The sequence below is a fragment of the Camellia sinensis genome, chromosome 1 (assembly GCF_055761805.1).
Source record: "Camellia sinensis isolate YWXY chromosome 1, ASM5576180v1, whole genome shotgun sequence".
In the NCBI taxonomy this organism is placed as follows: Eukaryota; Viridiplantae; Streptophyta; class Magnoliopsida; order Ericales; family Theaceae; genus Camellia; species Camellia sinensis.
This window is the reverse complement of record NC_138961.1, coordinates 230167686-230190140: the sequence shown is the minus strand read 5'-3', so window position 1 is coordinate 230190140 and position 22455 is coordinate 230167686. Positions and strand designations below refer to the sequence as shown.

Here is a 22455-nt window from a genome sequence, read left to right as displayed (position 1 = left end):
AAAAATCACAAATGTCGTAACTAATTCCTAAAATTTTGTAACATTAACCAAAAATTATGTAACTATCCACTAATTGGTGTAACAAAAACATCAAAAAAATTTAATAACCACAAATGTCATAACCAACTCACAAAATTTAATAACATCAATTACAAAATGCGTAATTACACTACTAATAGCCATAATAAAAATAATCAAAAATTTTACAAATCACAATTGTCATAACCAACCCAAAAAATTTCATAACATCAATCACAAAATGCGTAACAACACAACTAATTGATGTAGCAAAAATATCCAAATTTTTTTATAAACCACAAATATCGTAATCAAGGAACAAAGTTTCATAACGATTATCATAAAATGACTAAATAAATCACTAAAAATCTTAGAATCACCAATCGGGATCTCTCATAATACAGAGAAAACAAAATGTAATGACAATCATTAAATAATTTAATGAACCACTTAAAGCCATGGAACAGAAAATGAGAGTTAAAGAAGATTAGTTAGTAGAGCAAGAGGAAAGGAAAAATGAGAAAGAGAGACTGAACGGGTGTAGACGTCCCCCGAACGCCCCGGGAGGAACGAGTCCCCCGTTCCGTTCGATATTGGGCTCACTACAGTTCAGGACTCTCAAATTGTCACGGTTCTAAGTCTGAACCAAAGAGTCCAAATCCGGCAAATCGTTTTGAGAAAACAGATTTTTAGAAAAGAAGTGCCAAACATGAACTGCTTTGCCAGATACAGAGTCGCCACCTAAATATTTTATTTTGGGAAAATTTAGGAAACCCTGACTCGTTTGCCTAAGGCCACGTGTCCGTCATCACCAAAGTTGCCTCGGCTCGGGAACTTGGGTACGATTGGGGAAGGTCACTTCGTGAGCACCCCCGCTCGCCCGATCAAAGATCGGCCTCTACTAACCATGATATCTATTTTTGAAAACATTATGCGTTCTTATTCTGGTTGTTAGCCTAGATTTACTATGTGATGCGCACAGCATACAAGTATAGACTGGATCGTCTGAATTGGAACAAAACATTTCGTGTTTGTTTATTTGAAAGTGGTTTGCTACTCGCAAGTAGGCTTAAAATGCAGGTTTTGCCACCCTCGGGTGGGCTTAAGAAAAGATGGTTTTGCCACTATCTAGTGGGCTTAAAACTCACAATTGATGATTTGTTCCAATCCAAATAACCCAACCTTCACCCACAGGCATTCAGGCAGTTATATCACATAAGCAGATAGCCTCATGGTAAGCATGCTATTCATGGCAGTCACTCACACGCATGCAAGGATGCTAAAGCATAAAAACTCACCGAGTACTCCAAGCCAAAACAAAAGCTAATTAGAAATCCATGCATGATCCTAATTATACAGAAATGCCTAATGCAACACATGCAAAAATGCAACTATAGCAGGCTCGGCTATTCTAAACATGGCATATGAAATGCTACAGCTAACATGTATTCAATTTGGAATTGAAAATACAATACAGTTAGTATGATGCGCCGAGCCCGGTGCATGCAAAACAGATGAATGAATGCAAACATGCTATCATACTTTATGCTAATTGAAACATGCCCTAATCTAACCATCATAAGCAGGTAAATAAAAGGGAGAAAGACGTGGGGTTGGAAGACATACAACACACACACGCACACTTATTACAGTTGTGCCCTCGCGAGAGGGTCCGAATAAATATACAGTCCCAAATAAATAATTACAGTCCCGAATAAATACAAAAATCCTAATTAATTTACAAATTAATCTAGGAAAGCTATAAACTGGCATGCAAGCCAGGGACTGCCTTGACTCTGATGAATGATGTATGTTTGGGCTGCCTTGCGCGGAAATCCACTGGGATGCCCCAATTAGCCTCTGTTTGCAATTTATTCTTGGAAAACGCGCCAAGCCCCGGAAGACTATTGATTCTTGATTTGATGCAATGTATTTTCACAAATGTATGCATGCCTTGATCCTCGTGCCACCAATCACGCATCTCGATGCATGATGGCCGAGGAGTCGATTTGCATTACTCAATATAGAATGAATGCACATGAAAACTTAACTAAAACCTAACTCCATCATGGATAGTCCGGAGTGTCGGTGACTGGGAATTGAGACACGTTCCGTCATTCGGAATACGAAACGTACCTCGTTTTCCGTGCTCGGGCTAACTCCTATCCCAAGCACAATGCAATATGCATGACATGCATGAATGCAACTAATATACAACCTAGCATGCGCAATGCTATGAAATGGCATACACGATGCACGAGATAACATGGCATACACAATGCGCTAACATACAACCTAGCATACGCAATGCTATGAAATGGAATGGCATACACAATGCACAATGGACTTACACCAACATGAGTGGACCTCAGCCACACTCACATAAGAGGCCATAAGATGAAAATGAGACAACTCGGAATACGTTCACACATGCACGCAAACCGAGGACCGTACCTAAGGCACAAAATGCCACTCTAACAAGACATGGCAAGGCATGGGATATGGCATACAAGCATGCAAATTTCAGCGCTAAAATATAACCCAAAACAGTCCCGAATCATAAAAGCATGGCTCCCGATGCATGGAATGAAACCAAAATGCAAAACTAGGCCCATACAATGGCCTATAGCTATACAAAACATGCATTATTTGCTTATTACATGTGAATACAGATTCAAGGCAGTCCCAAAATAAGCATGTTTACAGTTTTAATCAAGGCCAAACAGTAAACACAAATAGGGCAAAACTAGCATGCAAAAATGGCCCTAAATGTGAGATAAAGAAGCAACTCACAGCTGCTGACCCCAAACAGATTAAGGACCTTCAATAATGTTTAACAGGGGCCAAAAATATTTCACTTTACAGTTGATGTCCGGACCCAAAACAGTATGCATGCAAGTCTAAAATACTACCCAAAATAAGGCCAAAAAGAGAGATATAACCCAAAGTGTATAAAGGATGCCTCAAACCATGAAATACCCTTAATGAAACATGAAGAGGGGGTCAAAATAAGGCCATTTGTAGTTCGGACCACAGCCCAAAAACAGAAGCAAAAGAGGCTAACAAATCATGCAAAAATATGGCCAAAAGAGAGATATAAAGGCAAGTAGCAAATGGAGGCTACAAACGGTGATGAGCCCTTCAAAAATGTTGAATAAGGGCTCAAAATAAGCAACTTTACAGTTTATGACATGCCTCAAAACAGTCTACACGTAGGCCAAAAATACTACACAAGGAATAGGCATACAAGAGGGATAATGAAGCAAGTGCAACAAGGAGGCCTCAAACAGTGAGAGGCCCTTAAACAAACATGAATAATGGCTCAAAATAAGCCTAGTTCCAGTTAGGGTCGGAGTCCAAAACATCAAGCACAAGGAGCTAGAATAGCATGCAAAATATAGACCAAAAGGAGGGAAATAGAACTTACCCTTGAAGACCACTCTTTTGGAAACTCTTGGACCAAAATGCAGCACTCTTAGTCTCTGGAGAACACCCTCAAACTGCTAGAATGGAGGATGGAAGGGTGGGGCTATGGGTTGATGAAGAAAGGGGTATAGAACTTAAGGGTTTTGAGCTTGGGATGGAGAGGAAGAGAGATATAATGCAAGGGCCTTAGAGGGAATTTTTTTTAACCCTAAAATCAGAGCTAGAGCCCCTGTTATAAAGGCAAAAAGGGGGGGGAAAGGGGGGAAAATGGAGGGAAAACAATCCAAGTTTTCCTCCAAAAATGCACCCCCCGGATACACAATCTGGGGGGGAAAGAGATGCATATTTGAGATGTACCTGTAGCAAGGAATATGGCCGGCCAGTTTTCTTGGGCTTAGGTGGCCGGCCGACCACCCCCTATGGCCGGCCGGCCAAGGGTCAAAAGGGTCAATCAACATTAGTAGCTGACCACCCCGGATTGGTGGCCTCCCATGTGTGCACAACACAACCATGTGGTCAAAAACTGGAGAAAGTAAACCAGGAGAGAGAAAAGCCCACTTTTTGGAGCGGTTCAAAAGGGTCAAACATAATTAGTAGCCGACCATATGATATTGGTGGCCTCCCAGGTGTGTACAACACAAATATGTGGTTTAGAGCTAGAAAAAGTGGCCTTAAGGTGGTCAACATTGGCTTTCAAGTAAGAAAAACGGGCGACGGAGGGCGATGAGGAAATATAACTGGTTGCCGGAACAATTACTGGCCTCCCACCCTTCTACGACCTTCCTAATGATGAAACAGAGGTCCCTGCCAAAAATGAACCAAAACCGATGCAAAATGAAGGTTTGAAGGCCGAAACGCGCAGTCTGGGGGCCCCGAAAACTGACTGTCAGGCACCGGGAGTGGTGTTCGACCACGAAGTTGGTCTCTCGAATCACAGTGTCCCTCAAAAGGGAGCAAATAGGATGTATGCAAGAAACCGGAGCAAACGGAGATGGTTAAGCAGTCCCGAACCGAGGCGAACCGAGGCGAACCGAGGCACACGGCCAACGGCTCCGAAAAACCGGAAACCGGACTCCAAATGGGCAAAATGGCCTACGACCACGAAACGTAGCCTACGGCCACTGAGAGATGATCTACAAGACCTCTCCCTACCTTTGGGAAAAGAAAACAGGGAAAACAGAGCCTGGTTCGCAAACCGAGGCAAAGCACAGAAGAGCCCGGAAGTCCGGAGGCAAGGCTCGCAGCCGAGACTCTGAAACTTCTGAGCAAGCACAATATGCAATATCACCGAGTGCTCAACTGGTGACGTCTGAGTCTCAAGGTCGGTCAAAAATGGGGTGTCTACAACGGGCTTATCGCATATGAAAATGACGTCAAATGTGCGGTCGTTTCTGATAAGGAACATCAGAGATATCTACAATGACAATAAAGAATGAGAGAGATGCTTGAGGGATGAAGAGGACTGAGATAGCAGAACAGTACAACAAAATGTGTAATATTTATTTTTCAATAGTTCTATAACTCATGTACAAATTGATGATAATAAAACCTTTCAAATCATAACTACGGCCAAAGTTTTGTGCATGTATGACATATTAATGTGAAAGAGCTAGAGTTTCGAGATAGATGCATTTACTAGATAGAGAAATATCACTAGAATAAATAGTGTTGAAATAAACAAAGAGAGTAATGACGAGTTCAAGGATCTATAACAGAGACACAAGAGTAGAGAGAGGAAGAATACAGTGACAAAGAACTATCAACAATGGTGGTTCGATAATTTGAGCGAAATAGAGAAGTCTGAGTAAGAAATAGAGAGAGCTCAGGCATAATTAGGACAAATCATGGGAAAGAAAACAGAGTAGAGAAAAAAAACGAAGAAAAGTTAGGGAAAAAAATTTAGGAGAAAATTTATTTAGTAGAACAAAATAAAATTACGTCATAGATAATTTTTTTCAACATATTTTTTTATTAAAATTTAGTTAAATTATATATATATATATATATATATATGTCTATAGGTGTATATAGATATTTTAAAAAGTACATCGTTTGTACATTACTATTTCTATTATATTTAATGAAGATACTATGACTAAAAATAAATTTAAAATAGAGATAGGTGATCAATTGTAATTGTCACTTAGGGATGACACTTCAAAATTAATTGAGAGAGTTGAGAGTCAGAGATAATGAGAGTTTGAGAGACAGATTTGTTTGTGAGAAATAAAATGAGGGAGGGGTGGTATTTATAGGACTTGGGAGGGAGGGGTTAATTTATATATATAAAAATAAAAAATAAATAAAATTTGTTGTTTGTGGAATTAACGGTTATATGACTGTTTCAGTTTTTTTTTTTTTTAATTTTTGACTGTTGCACTAACAGGAGGGCAGAGAGCCGTTGGGATTGGGTCAGGCTAGATGGGGAAAAAAATTTCGGGTCACGAGATGGGGCACACTCCATAACACACCAGAGTCGGGCCAAGCTCTAGAACACATAACCCAGGGTCTTAGGTTGGACTTAGGCTCAGGCCTGGTTGGGCCCACCCAGGGCGCGACTAGACTTGGGGTATGTCGCGAGCTCGTGGGCCAAATTTACACCCCTATATGTGGGTAATGGTTATGAGATATGTTATTAGTGGTTATGATATATGTGATGTTGGTTATGAGGCAAATGGTGGTTATGAGATGTGGTTATGACATAAGTGGGTAAAGGTTGTGAGATATATGATTAGTGATTATTAGATATGTGATTTTGGTTATGAGCAGAGTGGTGTAGTTACAAGTCAAAGTGTGTTTGGTTATGAGATATATGATTAGTGGTTATGAGATATGTAATGTTGGTTATGATCAAAGTGGTGTAGTTATGAGATATGTGATTAGTAGTTATGATATATGTGATGTTGGTTATGTGATATGTGGGTAATGGTTATGAGATATTTGATTAATGATTATAAGATATGTGTTATTGGTTATGAGCAAAGTGGTGTCAAAGGCTGTTTGGTTATACTATATGTGTTAGTAGTTATGAGATATGAGATATTGGTTATGATCAAAGTGGTGTGGTTATGAGCAAAAGGGTAGTTAGTTATGAGATATGTGGCTAGTGGTTATGAGATATGTGATGTTGGTTATGACTAAAGGGGTTGGTTATGAGATATGGTTATGATTCATGTGGGTAATAGTTATGAGATATGTGATATTGGTTATGATCAAAGTGGTGTAGTTATGAGCAAAAGAGTGTTAGTTATGAGATATGTGACTAATGGTTATAAGATATGTGATGTTGGTTATGAAAAGAAAAAAAAAAGTGTTGGTTATGAAATATGTGACTACGAGTTATGAGATATGTGATGTTAGTTATGACTCAAAGAGGTTGGTTATGAGATGTGGTTATGAATATGTGATATTAGTTATGAACAAAATGGTGTTGGTTATGAGATATGATTATGACTACGTTATGATCAATTTGATTATAGTTATGAAGAAATATGGTTTTGGCTCATAACTATAAAAAGTGACATGTTTAGCAGGTCATTTTTAATGATGTGGCTCAATCTTAGCCATCGATTTTCTATGTACCATACATTTTTTTACAAAATGTACTAGTTACACAACTTTGATTCTATAAATATTTTCTTTCTATTTTTAATAGATAAAAATTACATACATAGACAGGCAATTGTTATTATTTATTTATTTTTATTTTTTTGCATACCCTGCTATTGTGCTTCACATTTTTTTCTTTTAATCTCTTTTTAAGAATTTCATGATTCAAGAACTGCGAGGAAGAAATTTAGGAACATAGAAAATTATGCACACCAAATCATTAATGTGTTGTTATATGCAAATATTTTGAATTACATCTATTTCTTATTTTGTAAAAATAAAAAAATAAAATTGTGCACATAGCACAGTTGGCCTCAAAGATTAGGCATTACTAGAACATGTTTAAACATCTTGCACCCGAATGCAATACATTACAATCCAATCCAACCCGGTCCATACCTAGCCTATTCCCTTCCATTTGCAAAGTGCAAGAAAAAAAAGGGATAAATTCCATCATTAGTTCAACAAACCTCTACAGAAATCTCCTCCAACTAACATAATTTTTAGACTTCAAGAACACTATGTGGGTGTTTAGGAAGTTGGCTATTTTAATAGACTATTTTAGTTTTTAGCTTTTTTAATATGCTAAAATAGTTGTGTTTAGGAAAATGGTTGGATTTTTTTGTCACTGGAAGTGATGTTTGTAAGAGAAAAAGTGAAATGATTATGAATTTGATATGACATTTTATCTTATTGACTATTTTGCTGCTCTAGAGTGAAAGCTACTAGGATTGCATTGATATCATCTTCGTCGTTACTCTGCCCTCTACCTCCCACCACATCTGTTGCCCATGCCAACAACCCAGCCATCTCTCTCTCTCTCTCTCTCTCTCTCTCTCTCTCTCTCTCAAACTTGTCCAAGTTTTGGGATTTGATTATGGCAGGAGGTTGTTTTGAGACATCGACCCTCTCTGACTCTGGGTATCGAACTATTGGCGACCCCAATTTAGACCTACATTTTTAGGTTTGGAAATAGTGTTTGGGCCCGTAAGTTGGGCTGGACTAATATTTTAAACTCGTTTGATAAATGGATTGAAATTAAAATTTTCAAGTAAATTACAAATACACTCTCTGAGATTTATTTAAAATACAAATTGTCCCTTGTGGTTTAAAAAATTACAAATACTTTCCTATCAGAATTTTTTATTCAACAAAATTAATTGAAAATGTGAAATTTCTAACTATTCACCTATACAATAATAAAATTATCTGATTTTTTAATTAAAATAAAATTTTAACATTATTAAAAATTGTTAATTAACTTAATGATTTATTAATAAAATGACATATTTGTTATGAAATTAAAAACCTTAGGGGGCGTAATGTAATTTCTAGAACCATTGGGGGTAATTTGTGATTTAAGTAAATCTCAGGGGTTGTGTTTGTAATTTATCCTAAAATTTGCATTGGTATCTCGGCCCATCTTAACCTGATCCTAAAATAATATATGGCTAACACTACAAGAAAAGGCAATATAAAACACGAGACTTTTTGTGACGGCGCGTTTCCCTTCGCAAAAAATGATCTTTTGCGACGGCAGTTTAAACCGTCGCAAATAAATAGCTTTTGCGACGGTAGTCATCCCATCGCTAATAAACATACACGAAAAGGTGTGATAAAAATGGAAGTATTCGCGACGCCTTTGTGTACCGTCGCAAAAAGAATTTTTTTGAGACAGGAGAAATTTGCCATCACAAATAGTGGACAATTTGCGACGGCAAATGTCCATCACAAAAAAAACATTAGTAAAACGGCGTCGTTTTACCTATTTTTATTTATCATTTGTGACAGTTTAAATATACCGTCACAAAAAGTAATAAAAAAATTTTGTCCCGCTTCTCCTATTGTTTGGCGCTCGATTATTTTGATCCAAAATCCCTAAATCTTTGAAACAAGATCTTTTTCCCCCAAAATCCCCAAACAAGCTCGAGTGTTCACCGACGATTTCTCTCTCGACGAGCGACGACTGCGAGCAGGCTCAATCGCCCTCGACGACGGCAAATGGTGGTGCGGCGACGGCGCATTACGGCTAGCAGTGGTGCGGGGTCTCTATCTTTCTCTCGCGCGAGCTCAATCCATCTCAAGCGCTCCTCTCTCACTCACTCAGCGAGTGACGCCTGTATGCTCTCTCTCTATATATATATGTATTATATATGTCTCCTTAGAAGATGCACTTGGATTGTTGAAAGTTGAACATGTAAATCAGAAAGAGTGGAAGAGAGAGGGATGGGTGAGAGGGGATGGGGATCATTTGAGATGAAAGTCGTGAGGGATCTCCTATTATGTTCAGTTTATTGATAGTAGCTAACTAAATGTGTGTGCATGGTACATAAATACTTTCTTTACGCAAAGAAATGACTTGATTTTTATATATGTATGTATATCAAGATACGCACCATATGACCTTATTAAGTCTATTCCCAATGTTGAGAATAAAGGCTTCCTCTGCTTTACTAAAGACATATGAAAGCATAAATGAAATGCTTACAACTTTGGATATGTTATAGATAGAATTAACCAAGGTTTATTATGATACGATTTGCATTAATTTCTGTTAGTTTACAACAGTTGATAATTAAAAGAATTGAGTTACCTGAAAAGGCATCCAAAACTATCTTGAAGGTGTACCCTTCATTTGCATTTGCCTTCTCATTGTATTCAAAGGAAAGCACATAACCGTGGAAAGAGTAGATGGCAGCAAAGTTGTTACCATAGATTTTTCAGTCCTCTTTCGATACTTCTCTGGCAAAGACTTCTTCATCCTAATATATAGATCCAAATTTAAGATATACAAATATTATATTTGTATATCATTTAATAAACAATAGAGAAAAATATATTGCTGAAAGAGTAAGCTCACAAGTCAAAATGCAAAAGTTCACAGCAATATAAGGTGATATTGCAATAAGAGAAGGCCCAAGGCCAGTATAAAAAGACCCAACTCCCTCCTCTCTTAGCATGTTCAAGGCAACCTGAAAACAATCCAATAAAACCCATGATATGTAGAGAAACTCCTTCAGAAATACAATTCAAATTGGTCAGTCTTACCTCAAACATTGTTTTATACCCAGGCTCATCAACTAATCTTAACCTGAAGACATCAAGAGGGTATGTTACCTATAAAGAAACAAATAGCAAGGATTATAGGCTTTAATATTTGTTAATAGACATACATATAGGGTACTAATATAGAAAATACAAGATCCAATACAGATAATCACCGATAAAGTTGAGTTCAGAAGCGATCTCATTTGCTATATTACTCACAAAAGTTGAAGTCATGCCAACAAAAGCACCAATAGTGAGTCTTTCAATAATAGAGAGCTCACCATCCTTCCCCCTAAGAAGTTTCTAGAAATTCGTAGGTAAAATACTAATCAAATGTTTGAAACAGTAAAGACCATAGATACATATAAGATGGAGTGTTAGGAATTTTTATTAAATAGTTTTGCTATTACCTTGTAGGTTTCATATGCAAACAGTTGGACTACACTATAAGGTATGACATGTATCACCTGGAATTGAAAAGGTTTAGAAATTGAAACTCAACAAAAACCTACGGGAATAGATTAGTATAAGAAAAAACCTTATCCATAGGAAAGTAAATGTGATTGGCTAATTTCTTTTCCCCTCTTTTGGGGCTCGTGATTTCTGTAATTCTTTAGCATATCCTTGATGTTTTTTCTTTAATAAATTTTATTTATCGAAAAAAAAGAAAAGAAGGAGAAGGGTGCAAGGGACCTGAGGAAGGTTGCCTTTCCAGTACCCTTTAAGCCCTTCTTGCTTTCCTATCATTGTAAAGGCCTGTAATTTGTGTCTAGATAAGCACCATCACTAAATTAAATAAGTTACTAGATAAGATTACTACACGAAATAAGATACTTGCAAGGGACCTGAGTGGGGTACTGGTACAAAATTGGACATACAATTTGATGAAAATTACTGTCCAATAGGGGATAACGTATCTAAGTTAACTACTCAACTTGGCATTATTGTGCAGAATGGTAACATTGTTCCTCTTACTTTTCTTGACTGGAACATTGTGCCTGATGATATTCTTGATACTATCTGGAAGGATGTGAAGGTAAAAGTATATTTTTGTCCAAAAATTCAAATTCCAAAATTGTGTTATTATTATTTAAACTTTGAAATTGTGTTTTATAGGACAATTTGAATATATGTCCAGAGGAGTATCAGCCAATCTGCATGAAAGCCTGCAACAGCATATGGAAGGATCACAAGAATAAGATTAAGACTAAGTATTTCAAACCTAGAAGTTCTGATCCTAATCTGAAGGATGATGTTCCTTTGCACATTGTACCAAGCCAGTGGGAAAAACTTGTGGAGTATTGGCGTACTTCCGATGCTGAGGTATACAAATAAGTTATATGTATGATATTTAAACATACAAATCATATTTATATACTTACATTTGTTGAACCTGTTATAGAAAATTGCAACTAAGAACGCTAAAAATCGGCGAGCTCACAGCATAACTCATACCACAAGGCGTACTACTTTCGCTCAGATAGGGCATGAGGTTTATATTTTATTATTTTTGTATATAAATAAACATTGAATTTTTGCAAATTATTTGGATTCTAATTTTCATATTTCTAAAAAAATCTAGATGACCATAAAAGGAGAGTCTACTAATAAAATGAATGTTTGGCTTATGGCACGTAGAGCAGATGGCCCTGGGGTTATCCAGACCTTGGTAGTTTCCAAACACCAAACATTGTATTTAAAGTTTATTTTTTATTTTTTGTGTGTCAACCATCTTAATTTGACATATACTTGTATGTCTTATTCAATACAGGATGAGTTTAATCGTCAACTCTCCATTCTACCTGAGGATTGTCTATCACGACCCGCTCCCCGTAACCAAGTGTTAAGCATCGTGATGGCCAGTAACTGAGGTTACCTACGGCCATCACGATACTTAACCCCTGGGTACGAGGAGCGGGTCGTGACAAGTGGTATCAGAGCAATGGTTTGTCAAAAAAAAAAAATCATCATTGGAGCATAGGACACATGCACATTTAAGAAGTGGGATAGCGGGTAATTAGTACCTAAATATTATATTTTGTTAGTCGATTTAATTATATTATAATTTTAAATGATTTTATATATATATATATATTAATTTTTTTTGTGTATAATTTGTAAAGGATAATAGATATAATTTATATTTGTTATAGCAACAGAAGGAAAAGAAACAAAGGATGTCGGGCTCAAGGACCCACAAAAATTATAACATAATTAAATATATATAATTTTCAGTTCAGTATTCAAGAAAAAAAAATTTATTTCGACTTTTTAAAAGTGAGTTCAAATTATAAAGATACTAATTTTGAAACTATTTCCCATCAATGAAAAATTCACCTCAATTTTTTTTTCAACTCTTACATATGATTCTGTCATTGTGTTCTCATTTTTTTTTTTTTTATCGTAAACAAAATGAGTGAAATTTTTTTTAAAGTCACCCATAATTTCTCATTTTGGCCCAAATCAATTTTGACAACTAGACAGTGAGTTGTTTTTGGAAAAAAATTTTGAGGTAATATTTTCTATCAGATTAATCATCTAATATTTTATCAGAGTGCATAGCGGATAGTTTACACACATGACAAATTTCAAGGACGACATTTTAAAAGGAGGGAAGATTGTAACAATCCAGATTTTTAATTATTCTGTAAAATTTATACTAATATTATTTAATCACAGTTAGGAAAATATATGATTTATTTTGTATTGGTTTGTGTAATTTTATAAAATAATATAATTATTAAGAATTTAGGGGTCAAACTATAAATAAATAATAATAATAATAGGTGTGATAATAAAATAAATAATTAATTTTCTGTGGGTATACGATAAAGTATAATTTAATTATGGATGTTTATATAATTATATTAAGAATTTAGGTCAAAGTGTAATTATCTTAATTATTTATATAAGATAAGGATCAATCCATGACATTTATGAACGAATCTGAGAAGAAGGATTCGGACTGCTACGTGATTGGCTCAAGAGGCTTCTGCCTCCTTATAAATAGGTGATTCACCTGGGAAAGAAAAGAAAGAAATGAAAGAAAGAATGAGAGAAAAGAAGGAGAAAGAAAAGAGAGAAGGAAGGAAAAAATAATGGAAGCTAAGAAGGTTCTTGATAGTGAAAAGAAAGAGTGAGGTATTAAAGTTAAAGTGAGTTATATTATACTTTGAGTCACCATAATATATTTTACATATGTTTTGACTTACCATATTTATTTTATGCAAGTTATGTTTTATAAGTTATTATAAACTATATTAATATTTCAGTTACATGGATTAATTTCTGAACCCTATTTGCTTAAAATGAAATCAATGGATATGTTTGTTTATATTTTAAAGAATGTTTGACTATAACCTTATAAACATTTATGTTTTATAAATACCACCACGGGAGTCCCACGCCTTGGGGGACTTAAATAACCATTGGCTTCTATTTGGTCACCTTGTGGCCCTCTGTCTGTCATGGATCTATTGACCTCTGTTCTGTGCGGAGCAAAGTGCTGTGCAGAGATAAGTGCTACACTATTGTGGAAGCCACTTCTATAATTCGTACGAGCCACCTCTTGAATCTGTACCTCTGTATTGTTATGAATCCATTAACCCTCTGATTTCTAGTGTGGAGCAAAGTGCTGTGCAGAGATAAGTGCTACACTATTGTGGGAGCCACCTCTATAATCTGTACGAGCCACCTCTTGAATCCATACCTCTGTTCTGACTGTCACTCCTGTGACCTATGTTCTGTTCTGTTTGGTACCATGGTTATGGTTATTTATTTATATAATTTTTGAATTTCAGTTTCTGCCACTTAAATGATTTATTTACCAAACTGAGTTATGTAAATGTTTTAGCCTAACTAACTATCCATGGTTATTTCGTGTCCCTTATACTCTTGGTATAATATTTCTTACTCTACCATGTGCTTATAGTTGTTTACAAATTTTCAGGAAATAATACGATTCAGAAATAGCTTTTGGAAGGTCTTAGATGCGGGGCTGCGGAATAGACACACACAGCACTTTTATGATATTTTTATATGTAAATATCGGCCTTTTTGGTTAATACATTTTGTAATAAAAATAAAAGCTCCGATGATTATTTTGGTATCCTCATTTAAATATTACTTCCGCTCGCGTTTATTGATTTGTTTAAGAATTGGCCGAAGGTAACCTCAGTTACTGACCATTACAATGCTTAACCCTAGGGTACGGGGAGCGGGTCGTGACATTGCCAGACTTTGGAGGATAGAAATGCCATTTTCCATGAGTTGATTGGTCATGACGGACATGGATATTGTCGCACATATGGGAGAACTATGCCTCGGAGAGTGGTGTATAAAGACGGGACGGGGCCATCACAGTCAACACCGCAGCCATCGACTATTGTTCAAATCACCCAGCAGGTTCGTGCGGAGCTAAGGGATGAGTTGAGGGAGGAGATGAGGGAGGAGATGCGAGTAGAGTTCTCTACACATTTACAGCAGATGAAAGCTGAGATGATGGCCTTTGTGTCACAAGGGGCGAGTGTGGATCCTAACAGACAAGTTTGATATAAATTAAATTGTTTGATAGTTAAATTTACACACAACATAAGTGTATATATGTATAATAAAATTCGAATATGATTAACACATTATGTATTGACTATCATAGATTCCTAATGCATCGAGTGGCCACTGGGCATTTAGGGAATCTGTAGGAGACGAAAATTCATATACACCACCACCAGAAGATCAGGTATAAAATGTATCTTTGCATTTTAAGCTAAGAATAACCATAAATTAACTATACACAGCCCAAAAGGATAGAGGCTAGGCACGAAACTTCACACACACGACCGCCTAGGCACGAGAGACTTGTGGGAGAAGACGGGACTCCAATCGGGTTCCCGGTTTGGGAGTTAGAGCCGAATTCGGTCTAAGCAAACTAGTTCATTAAGAAATTTGAATTAGAGGTGTTGACGCCCCAAAATCACCAAACGGCGTCGCTTTAGCACGAAACTTGGCACACACGACCGCCTAGGCACGAGAGACTAGAGGGAGAAGACAGGGCTCGAATCAGGTTCACGGTTTGGGAGTTAGAGCCGGATTTCACTCTAGGCAAACTACTTCCTTAAGAAACTTGAATACGAGGCTTTGACGACCCAAAATCACCAAACGCGATCGGATTAGCACAAAACAAGGCACACATGACTGCCTAGGCACGAGACACTTGTGGGAGAAGACGGGACTCCAGTCGGGTTCCCGGTTTGGGAGTTAGAGCCGGATTTTGGTCTAGGCAAACTAGTTCATTAAGAAATTTGAATTTCAGGTGTTGACGCCCCAAAATCTCCAAACGGCGTCAGATTAGCACAAAATTTGGCACACAAGACCGCCTAGGCACGAGAGACTTGTAGGAGAAGACGGGACTCCAATCGGGTTCCCGGTTTGGGAATTAGAGCCAAATTTCGGTCTAAGCAAACTAGGTCATTAAGAAATTTGAATTCCAGGTGTTAACGCCCAAAAATCACCCAACGGTGTCGGTTTAGCACGAAACTTGACACACACGACCGCCTAGGCATGAGAGACTTGTGGGAGAAGACGGAACTCCAATCGGGTTCCTGGTTTGGGATTTAGAGCCAAATTTCAGTTTAGGCAAACTAGGTCATTAAGAAATTTGAATTCAAGGTGTTGACGCCCCAAAATCACCAAACGATGTCGGTTTAGCATGAAACTTGGCATACCCGATCGCCTAGGAATGAGAGACTTGTAGGAGAAGACAGGGCTCGAATCGAGTTCCCGGTTTGGGAGTTAGAGCCGGATTTCACTGTAGGCAAGCTAGTTCCTTAAGAAACTTGAATTCGAGGCGTTGACTCCCCAAAATCACCAAACAGGGTCGGATTAGCACAAAACTTGGCACACATGACTGCCTAGGCACGAGAGACTTGTGGGAGAAGACGGGACTCCAATCAGATTCTCGGTTTGGGAGTTAGAGCCGGATTTCGGTCTAGGCAAACTAGTTCATTAAGAAATTTCAATTCGAGGTGTTGACGCCCCAAAATCTCCAAACGGCGTCGGATTAGCACAAAATTTGGCACACATGACTGCCTAGGCACGAGAGACTTGTGGGAGAAGACGGGACTCCAATCGAGTTCCCGGTTTGGGAGTTAGAGCCGGATTTCTGTCTAGGCAAATTAGTTCATTAAGAAATTTCAATTCGAGGTGTTGACGCCCCAAAATCTCCAAATGGCATCGGATTAGCACGAAATTTGGCACACAAGACCGCCTAGGCACGAGAGACTTGTGGGAGAAGACGGGACTCCAATCGGGTTCCCGATTTGGGAGTTAGAGCCAAATTTCGGTCTAGGCAAACTAGGTCATTAAGAAATTTGAATTCCAGGTGTTGACGCCCCAAAATCACCAAACGATGGCGGTTTATCACGAAACTTGGCACACACGACCGCCTAGGCATGAGAGACTTGTGAGAGAAGACGGAACTCCAATCGGGTTCCCGATTTGGGAGTTAGAGCCAAATTTCAGTCTAGGCAAACTAGGTCATTAAGAAATTTGAATTCAAGGTGTTGACGCCCCAAAATCACCAAACGATGTCGGTTTAGCACAAAACTTAGCACACACAATCGCCTAGGAATGAGAGGACTTGTGGGAGAAGACATGGCTCAAATCGGGTTCCCGGTTTGGGAGGTAGAGCTGGATTTCACTGTAGGCAAGCTAGTTCCTTAAGAAACTTGAATTCGAGGCGTTGACTTCCCAAAATCACCAAACAGGGTCGGATTAGCACAAAACTTGGCACACATGACTGCCTAGGCACGAGAGACTTGTGGGAGAAGACGGGACTCCAATCGGGTTCTCGATTTGGGAGTTAGAGTCGGATTTCGGTCTAGGCAAACTAGTTCATTAAGAAATTTCAATTCGAGGTGTTGACGCCCCAAAATCTCCAAACGGCGTCGGATTACCACAAAACTTGGCACACACGACTGCCTAGGCACGAGAGACTTGTGGGAGAAGACAGGACTCGAATCGGGTTCTCGGTTTGAGAGTTAGAGCCGGATTTCACTATAGGCAAACTAGTTCCTTAAGAAACTTGAATTTGAGGCATTGATGCCCCATAGTCACCAAACGAGGTCGGATTAGCACAAAACTTCGCACACATGACTGCCTAAACACAAGAGACTTGTGGGAGAAGACAGGACTCCAATCGGGTTCCCGGTTTGGGAGTTAGAGCCAGATTTCGATCTAGGCAAACTAGTTCATTAAGAAATTTCAATTCGAGGTGGTGACGCCCCAAAATCTCCAAACGGCGTTAGATTAGCCCGAAATTTGGCACACACGACCGCCTAGGCACGAGAGACTTGTGGGAGAAGACGGAACTACAATTGGGTTCCCGGTTTGGGAGTTAGAGCCGAATTTCGGTCTAGGCAAACTTGTTCATTAAGAAATTTGAATTCGAGGTGTTGACGCTCCAAAATCTCCAAACAACGTCGGATTAGCACGAAACTTGGCACACACGACCGCCTAGGCACGAGAGACTTGTGGGACAAGACAGGACTCCAATCGGGTTCCCAATTTGCGAGTTAGAGCCGGATTTCACTCTAGGCAAACTAGTTCTTTAAGAAACTTGAATTCGAGGTGTTGACGCCCTAAAATCTCCAAACAACGTCAGTTTAGCACGAAACTTGGCACACACGACTGCCTAGGCATGAGAGACTTGTGGGAGAAGACGGGACTCCAATCGGGTTCCCAATTTGGGAGTTAGAGCCGGATTTCACTCTAGGCAAACTAGTTCATTAAAAAACTTGAATTCGAGGTGTTGACGCCCCAAAATCACCAAACGGCGTCGGATTAGTATGAAACTTGGCACACACGACCGCTTAGGCAAGAGGGACTTGTGGGAAAAGACAGGACTCCAATCGGGTTCCCGATTTGGGAGTTAGAGCCGGATTTCACCCTAGGCAAACTAGTTCATTAAAAAACTTGAATTCGAGGTGTTGACGTCCTAAAATCACCAAACGGGGTCGGATTAGCACAAAACTTGGCACACACGACCGCCTAGGCACGAGAGACTTGTGGGAGAAGACAGTGCTCGAATCGGGTTCCCAGTTTGGGAGTTAGAGCCGGATTTAACTCTAGGCAAACTAGTTCCTTAGGAAACTTGAATTCGAGGCGTTGACACCCCAAAATCACCAAATGGGGTTCGAATTAGCACAAAACTTGGCACACATGACCGCCTAGGCACGAGAGACTTGTGGGAGAAGACGGAACTCCAATCTGGTTCCCGGTTTGGGAGTTAGAACCGAATTTCCATCTAGCCAAAATTATTTACTTAATTATCTTTGTAATTATATAGTAGTCAATTTTTTATGTTTTTTTGTAATTAAAATATTAACACATAATTATATTGTCATTAATTATTTTTATTTTTTGTTTTCAGATATTTCCCGAGTAACAGTTTGCTTCTTGTGGAATGGAGGCGTGTGAATATTGCGATTAACTTTTGTTTTTGTTACCCACGGAAGAATCATTAGGGAAACTTTTGTGTTTGATTTACGTTATTTTGAATTGTGAACAACATTATGTATTTAAACATTGTATATGTATTATGCAATATTATGTAGTGGGATAATTTTGCTAATTTGTTGTTATGAATGCAGTCGCAAATGATATTGGCAGAGTTGAGACAAAAACCTTTCGTGATGGTATTCTTTGCCGTCGCAAATAATCTTTTGGCGACGGCATGTCGTGCTGTCTCAAATAATTTTTTAGCGATAGTAGGTATCCCGTCGTAATAAAAACACTTTCGCGACGGCATTTTTGCCGCCGCAAATAACACTTTTAGCGAGTGCAACACAGTGCCGTCTAAAAAAATCTCAGATTTGTACATATTAATGGCGACGGCAGAATTCCGTCGCAAAAAGGCAACTTTGCCATCGCAATAAAAAGACGACGGCATTGTGCCGTCGCTAAAACCTTTTAGCAACGCCCTTTGTTGCGACCCCCCACTTGCCGTCGCTAAAAGTCATCTGTCATCACAAAAAAGCTTTTGAGATGGCATTTTGAGTATTTGCGACGGCATTTTGCCGTCAGAAAAAACTAAAATTTTTGTAGTGTAAACTATCATAAGTGCTAATAGTTTGATTTAATTTTCATCAAGCCCAATTGAAAATAAATCCTAATAAAATCATCACTAAAAATATTTTTTTTTATGATTTTTTGCATATGTCGCTAAAAATTGACAATTAGTAACCTTTTTTTATCCTGATTTTTATAAATTGTCGCTAAAACTTACAATTACTAATATTTTTCTATGATGAATTTTTCAAATTTTCGCTGAAAGTTGAAAATTAGTGACTTTTTTTGCAATGATTTTTTTAAACAGTAGCTAAAACTTATAGTTAGTGATATTGTTTGTGACAAAATTTGTAAATTGTCACTGAAAATTAACAATTAGTGACGTTTTTTAATAGTGTTTGATAAAAAACACCATTAATTATCATAGGACCAATTGGATAGTAAGTCCACATATTAGAACTTATACGTAAGTCTCCCAAAAAAATAAAAAAAATAAAAAAATTAACCAATAAGTCCCATATTTTGGACTTGTAATCCATATAGTCTCATATTTTTTCTTGTGATCCATTTAGTCCTTTTGGATGTGTAATGACTCATTTACCAACCACATTAGAGTGTCACATTTGAAAAAAGTTGTAACAACCTCGACCCATGATTAGCGCTAATTCAAGTTTAAGTATGCCTAACAAGTAATTAAGAAAAAATCCAGAGTTAATCACATGTTTGGTAACACTTACGTTTTCAGTTTTCTGTTTATATTTACAAAAATTTAAAAAACTCAAATAAAAACTTGTTTGGTAAAATTTTTGATTTATAAATCAGTGGTCTCAGTTTATAAATTTGGCCAAAAAATGAAAACACAAAAAATGTGTTTCCATTTTGAGTTTTCAGTTTTTTTTTTTTTTTTACCACCCAACACTAGCCACCACTCGCCACCATTTTCCACCACCGTCTTCCGCCACCACTACCCACCACCCGCCACCATTTTCCACCACCACCCACCCCCCACCACCACCTGTCACCACCACTCACCACCCACCTGCCACCACCCGCCACTACCACCCACCTGCCACCCACTCGCCACCATCACCACCCACCCCTTGCCACCACCACCACCCACCACCCACCTGCCATCCACCACCCGCCACTACCATCCACCGCCCGCCACCACCACCCGCCACCTACTTGCCATCACCACTCACCACCCACCTACCACCACCACCAACCACCACCAACACCAACCACCCACCACCACCACCACCACAATCACCCACCCGCCACCTACCTACCACCACTACTCACCACCACCCACTCGCTACCACCCACCCACCCACCCACCTACCCACCACCACCCGCCATCCGCCACCCACTTGCCACCGCCACCACCCGCCGCCGCCGCCGCCACCGCCACCACTACACACTCGCTACCACCCACCACCCGCCACCGTCACCCACCCAACCACCGTCACCACCCACCACCCACCCGCCACCACCCGCCATCCGCCACCCACCTGCCATAACCACCACCACCACTGCCGCCGCCACCCACTCGCCACCACCCATCACCCGCCACCCGCCACCGTCACCCACCCACCCACTACCACCACCTGCCACCTACCTGCCACCACAACCTACCCGCCACCACCCACCACCACCCGTCATCCGCCACCCACCTGCCACCACCACCCACCACCTGCCACCGCCACCGCCACCACCACCACCACCATCCACTCGCTACCACCCGCCACCATCACCCACCCACCTGCTACCATCACCCACCACCAGCTACCCACCACCCACCGTCACCACTTTCCACCACCGTCTTTCGCCGCCACTTGCCACCACTTGCCCTTTTTCACTCTTTTTTATATTTTTTAAATTTTTTAAACATTTTGTCAATTACCAAACACGTTTGTAGTTTATGTTTTTCTAAAAATAAACAAAAAATAAACAAAAACCAGTTTATAAAATTTTTGTAAATATAAACTGAAAACGTAAACGTTACCAAACACACCATTTGTGTTTATATCTGTTTAACGTAGAAAGATCTATTTATGTTTTTATACGGTTTACGAATTGAAGGCCTTATCAGCATCCAATTTAGAAATTGACTTGATTTATGTGCTATTTGGAATTTTTAGAATTTTATGGTAGGTTTAATTGAAATTCGATTCAGAACGATTAAATTAGATTAATTTAATGCCCATTTGATTAACTTTAATCAATTACCACCAAGTGAGCCTTTATAAACTCCCTACATACTCCACTCATCTCTTTCTTAAATTGTCAACCCATTTTTGAGTTTCCTCACACACAAACGAGAGAGAGAGTGAGAGGGAAGTGGACTTGAATTCAACCAAAGTGGGACTTGCAAGAGAATTGAAAAGAATTAGGGAAGATGAGCTTGATTACTCAAGAATTGGTCTACATGGAGCTCATTTGAGAAGTTTAAGTGAGAACTCAAGCTTTTGATAATATGATTAAGTTAGCCAATTCATGAATTCAAAAGAAATCCTATAGGAAGACAAGAATTGAGCTTAGATAGTTGATTTTGGGAGTGTATCATGCATGCACGCACAATTCTCATAACTTGATAAGTTGATTTCAAGAATTACCCCATGCATGTCTTGAATTCACCTTAATTTTGAGAAACCATCAAGTTTCATGTTGTTTTGTAGCATTTGATTATGTTTTGAGAAGATTAAGTTCAAAGAAAGTACATGAATGACGTTCATGGATCATCCATAAGTTTTAAGTTGAATTTTGCATAATTGGCAAGCCATTGAGCCATAATTGCTTGAAATGATCCTTAAATCATGTTGTTTTATGAGTTTCTATGTGTTTCCTAAAGTTTTTGGCCCAAAATGTTGAGCTTTGAAGTGTTTAATTCGAGTTTGAAGCTTGGAGATCAAATCTGAAATTTTCAGAATTTGTATCTACGCTCGAGTGTAGGAGTTCACACTCGAACGGCCACTCTAACTGTGTGCACTTCCGCTCGAGCGTCCTGAAGCCCGCTCGAGCGTAAAATGCATGTACCCAGAAGTTCATATGCTTTGCAGCACGCTCGAGCGACAAAATTCATGCTCAAGCGAGGGTCTGAGTCTCACACTCGAGCGGGGATCGAATGTCCGTCGAGCGTGAAAAACAAATAACTAGTACTTTTGTCAAAATTTACAGACCGCTCGAGCGAGAGAAGTTACGCTCGAGCGGACCTTCAGATTTTGCATATCCTCTCGAGTGAGGGAAACCACGCTCGAGCGGGGACCCTATTTTAAGGAAGTTTGGAAA

At 38.9% G+C, this 22455-nt stretch overlaps 1 pseudogene; it reads right to left on the bottom strand.

The window, feature by feature from the left end:
• Nucleotides 1-22455, bottom strand: part of LOC114285477 (thylakoid ADP,ATP carrier protein, chloroplastic-like) — a 52206-nt pseudogene that overhangs the window by 27229 nt on the left and 2522 nt on the right.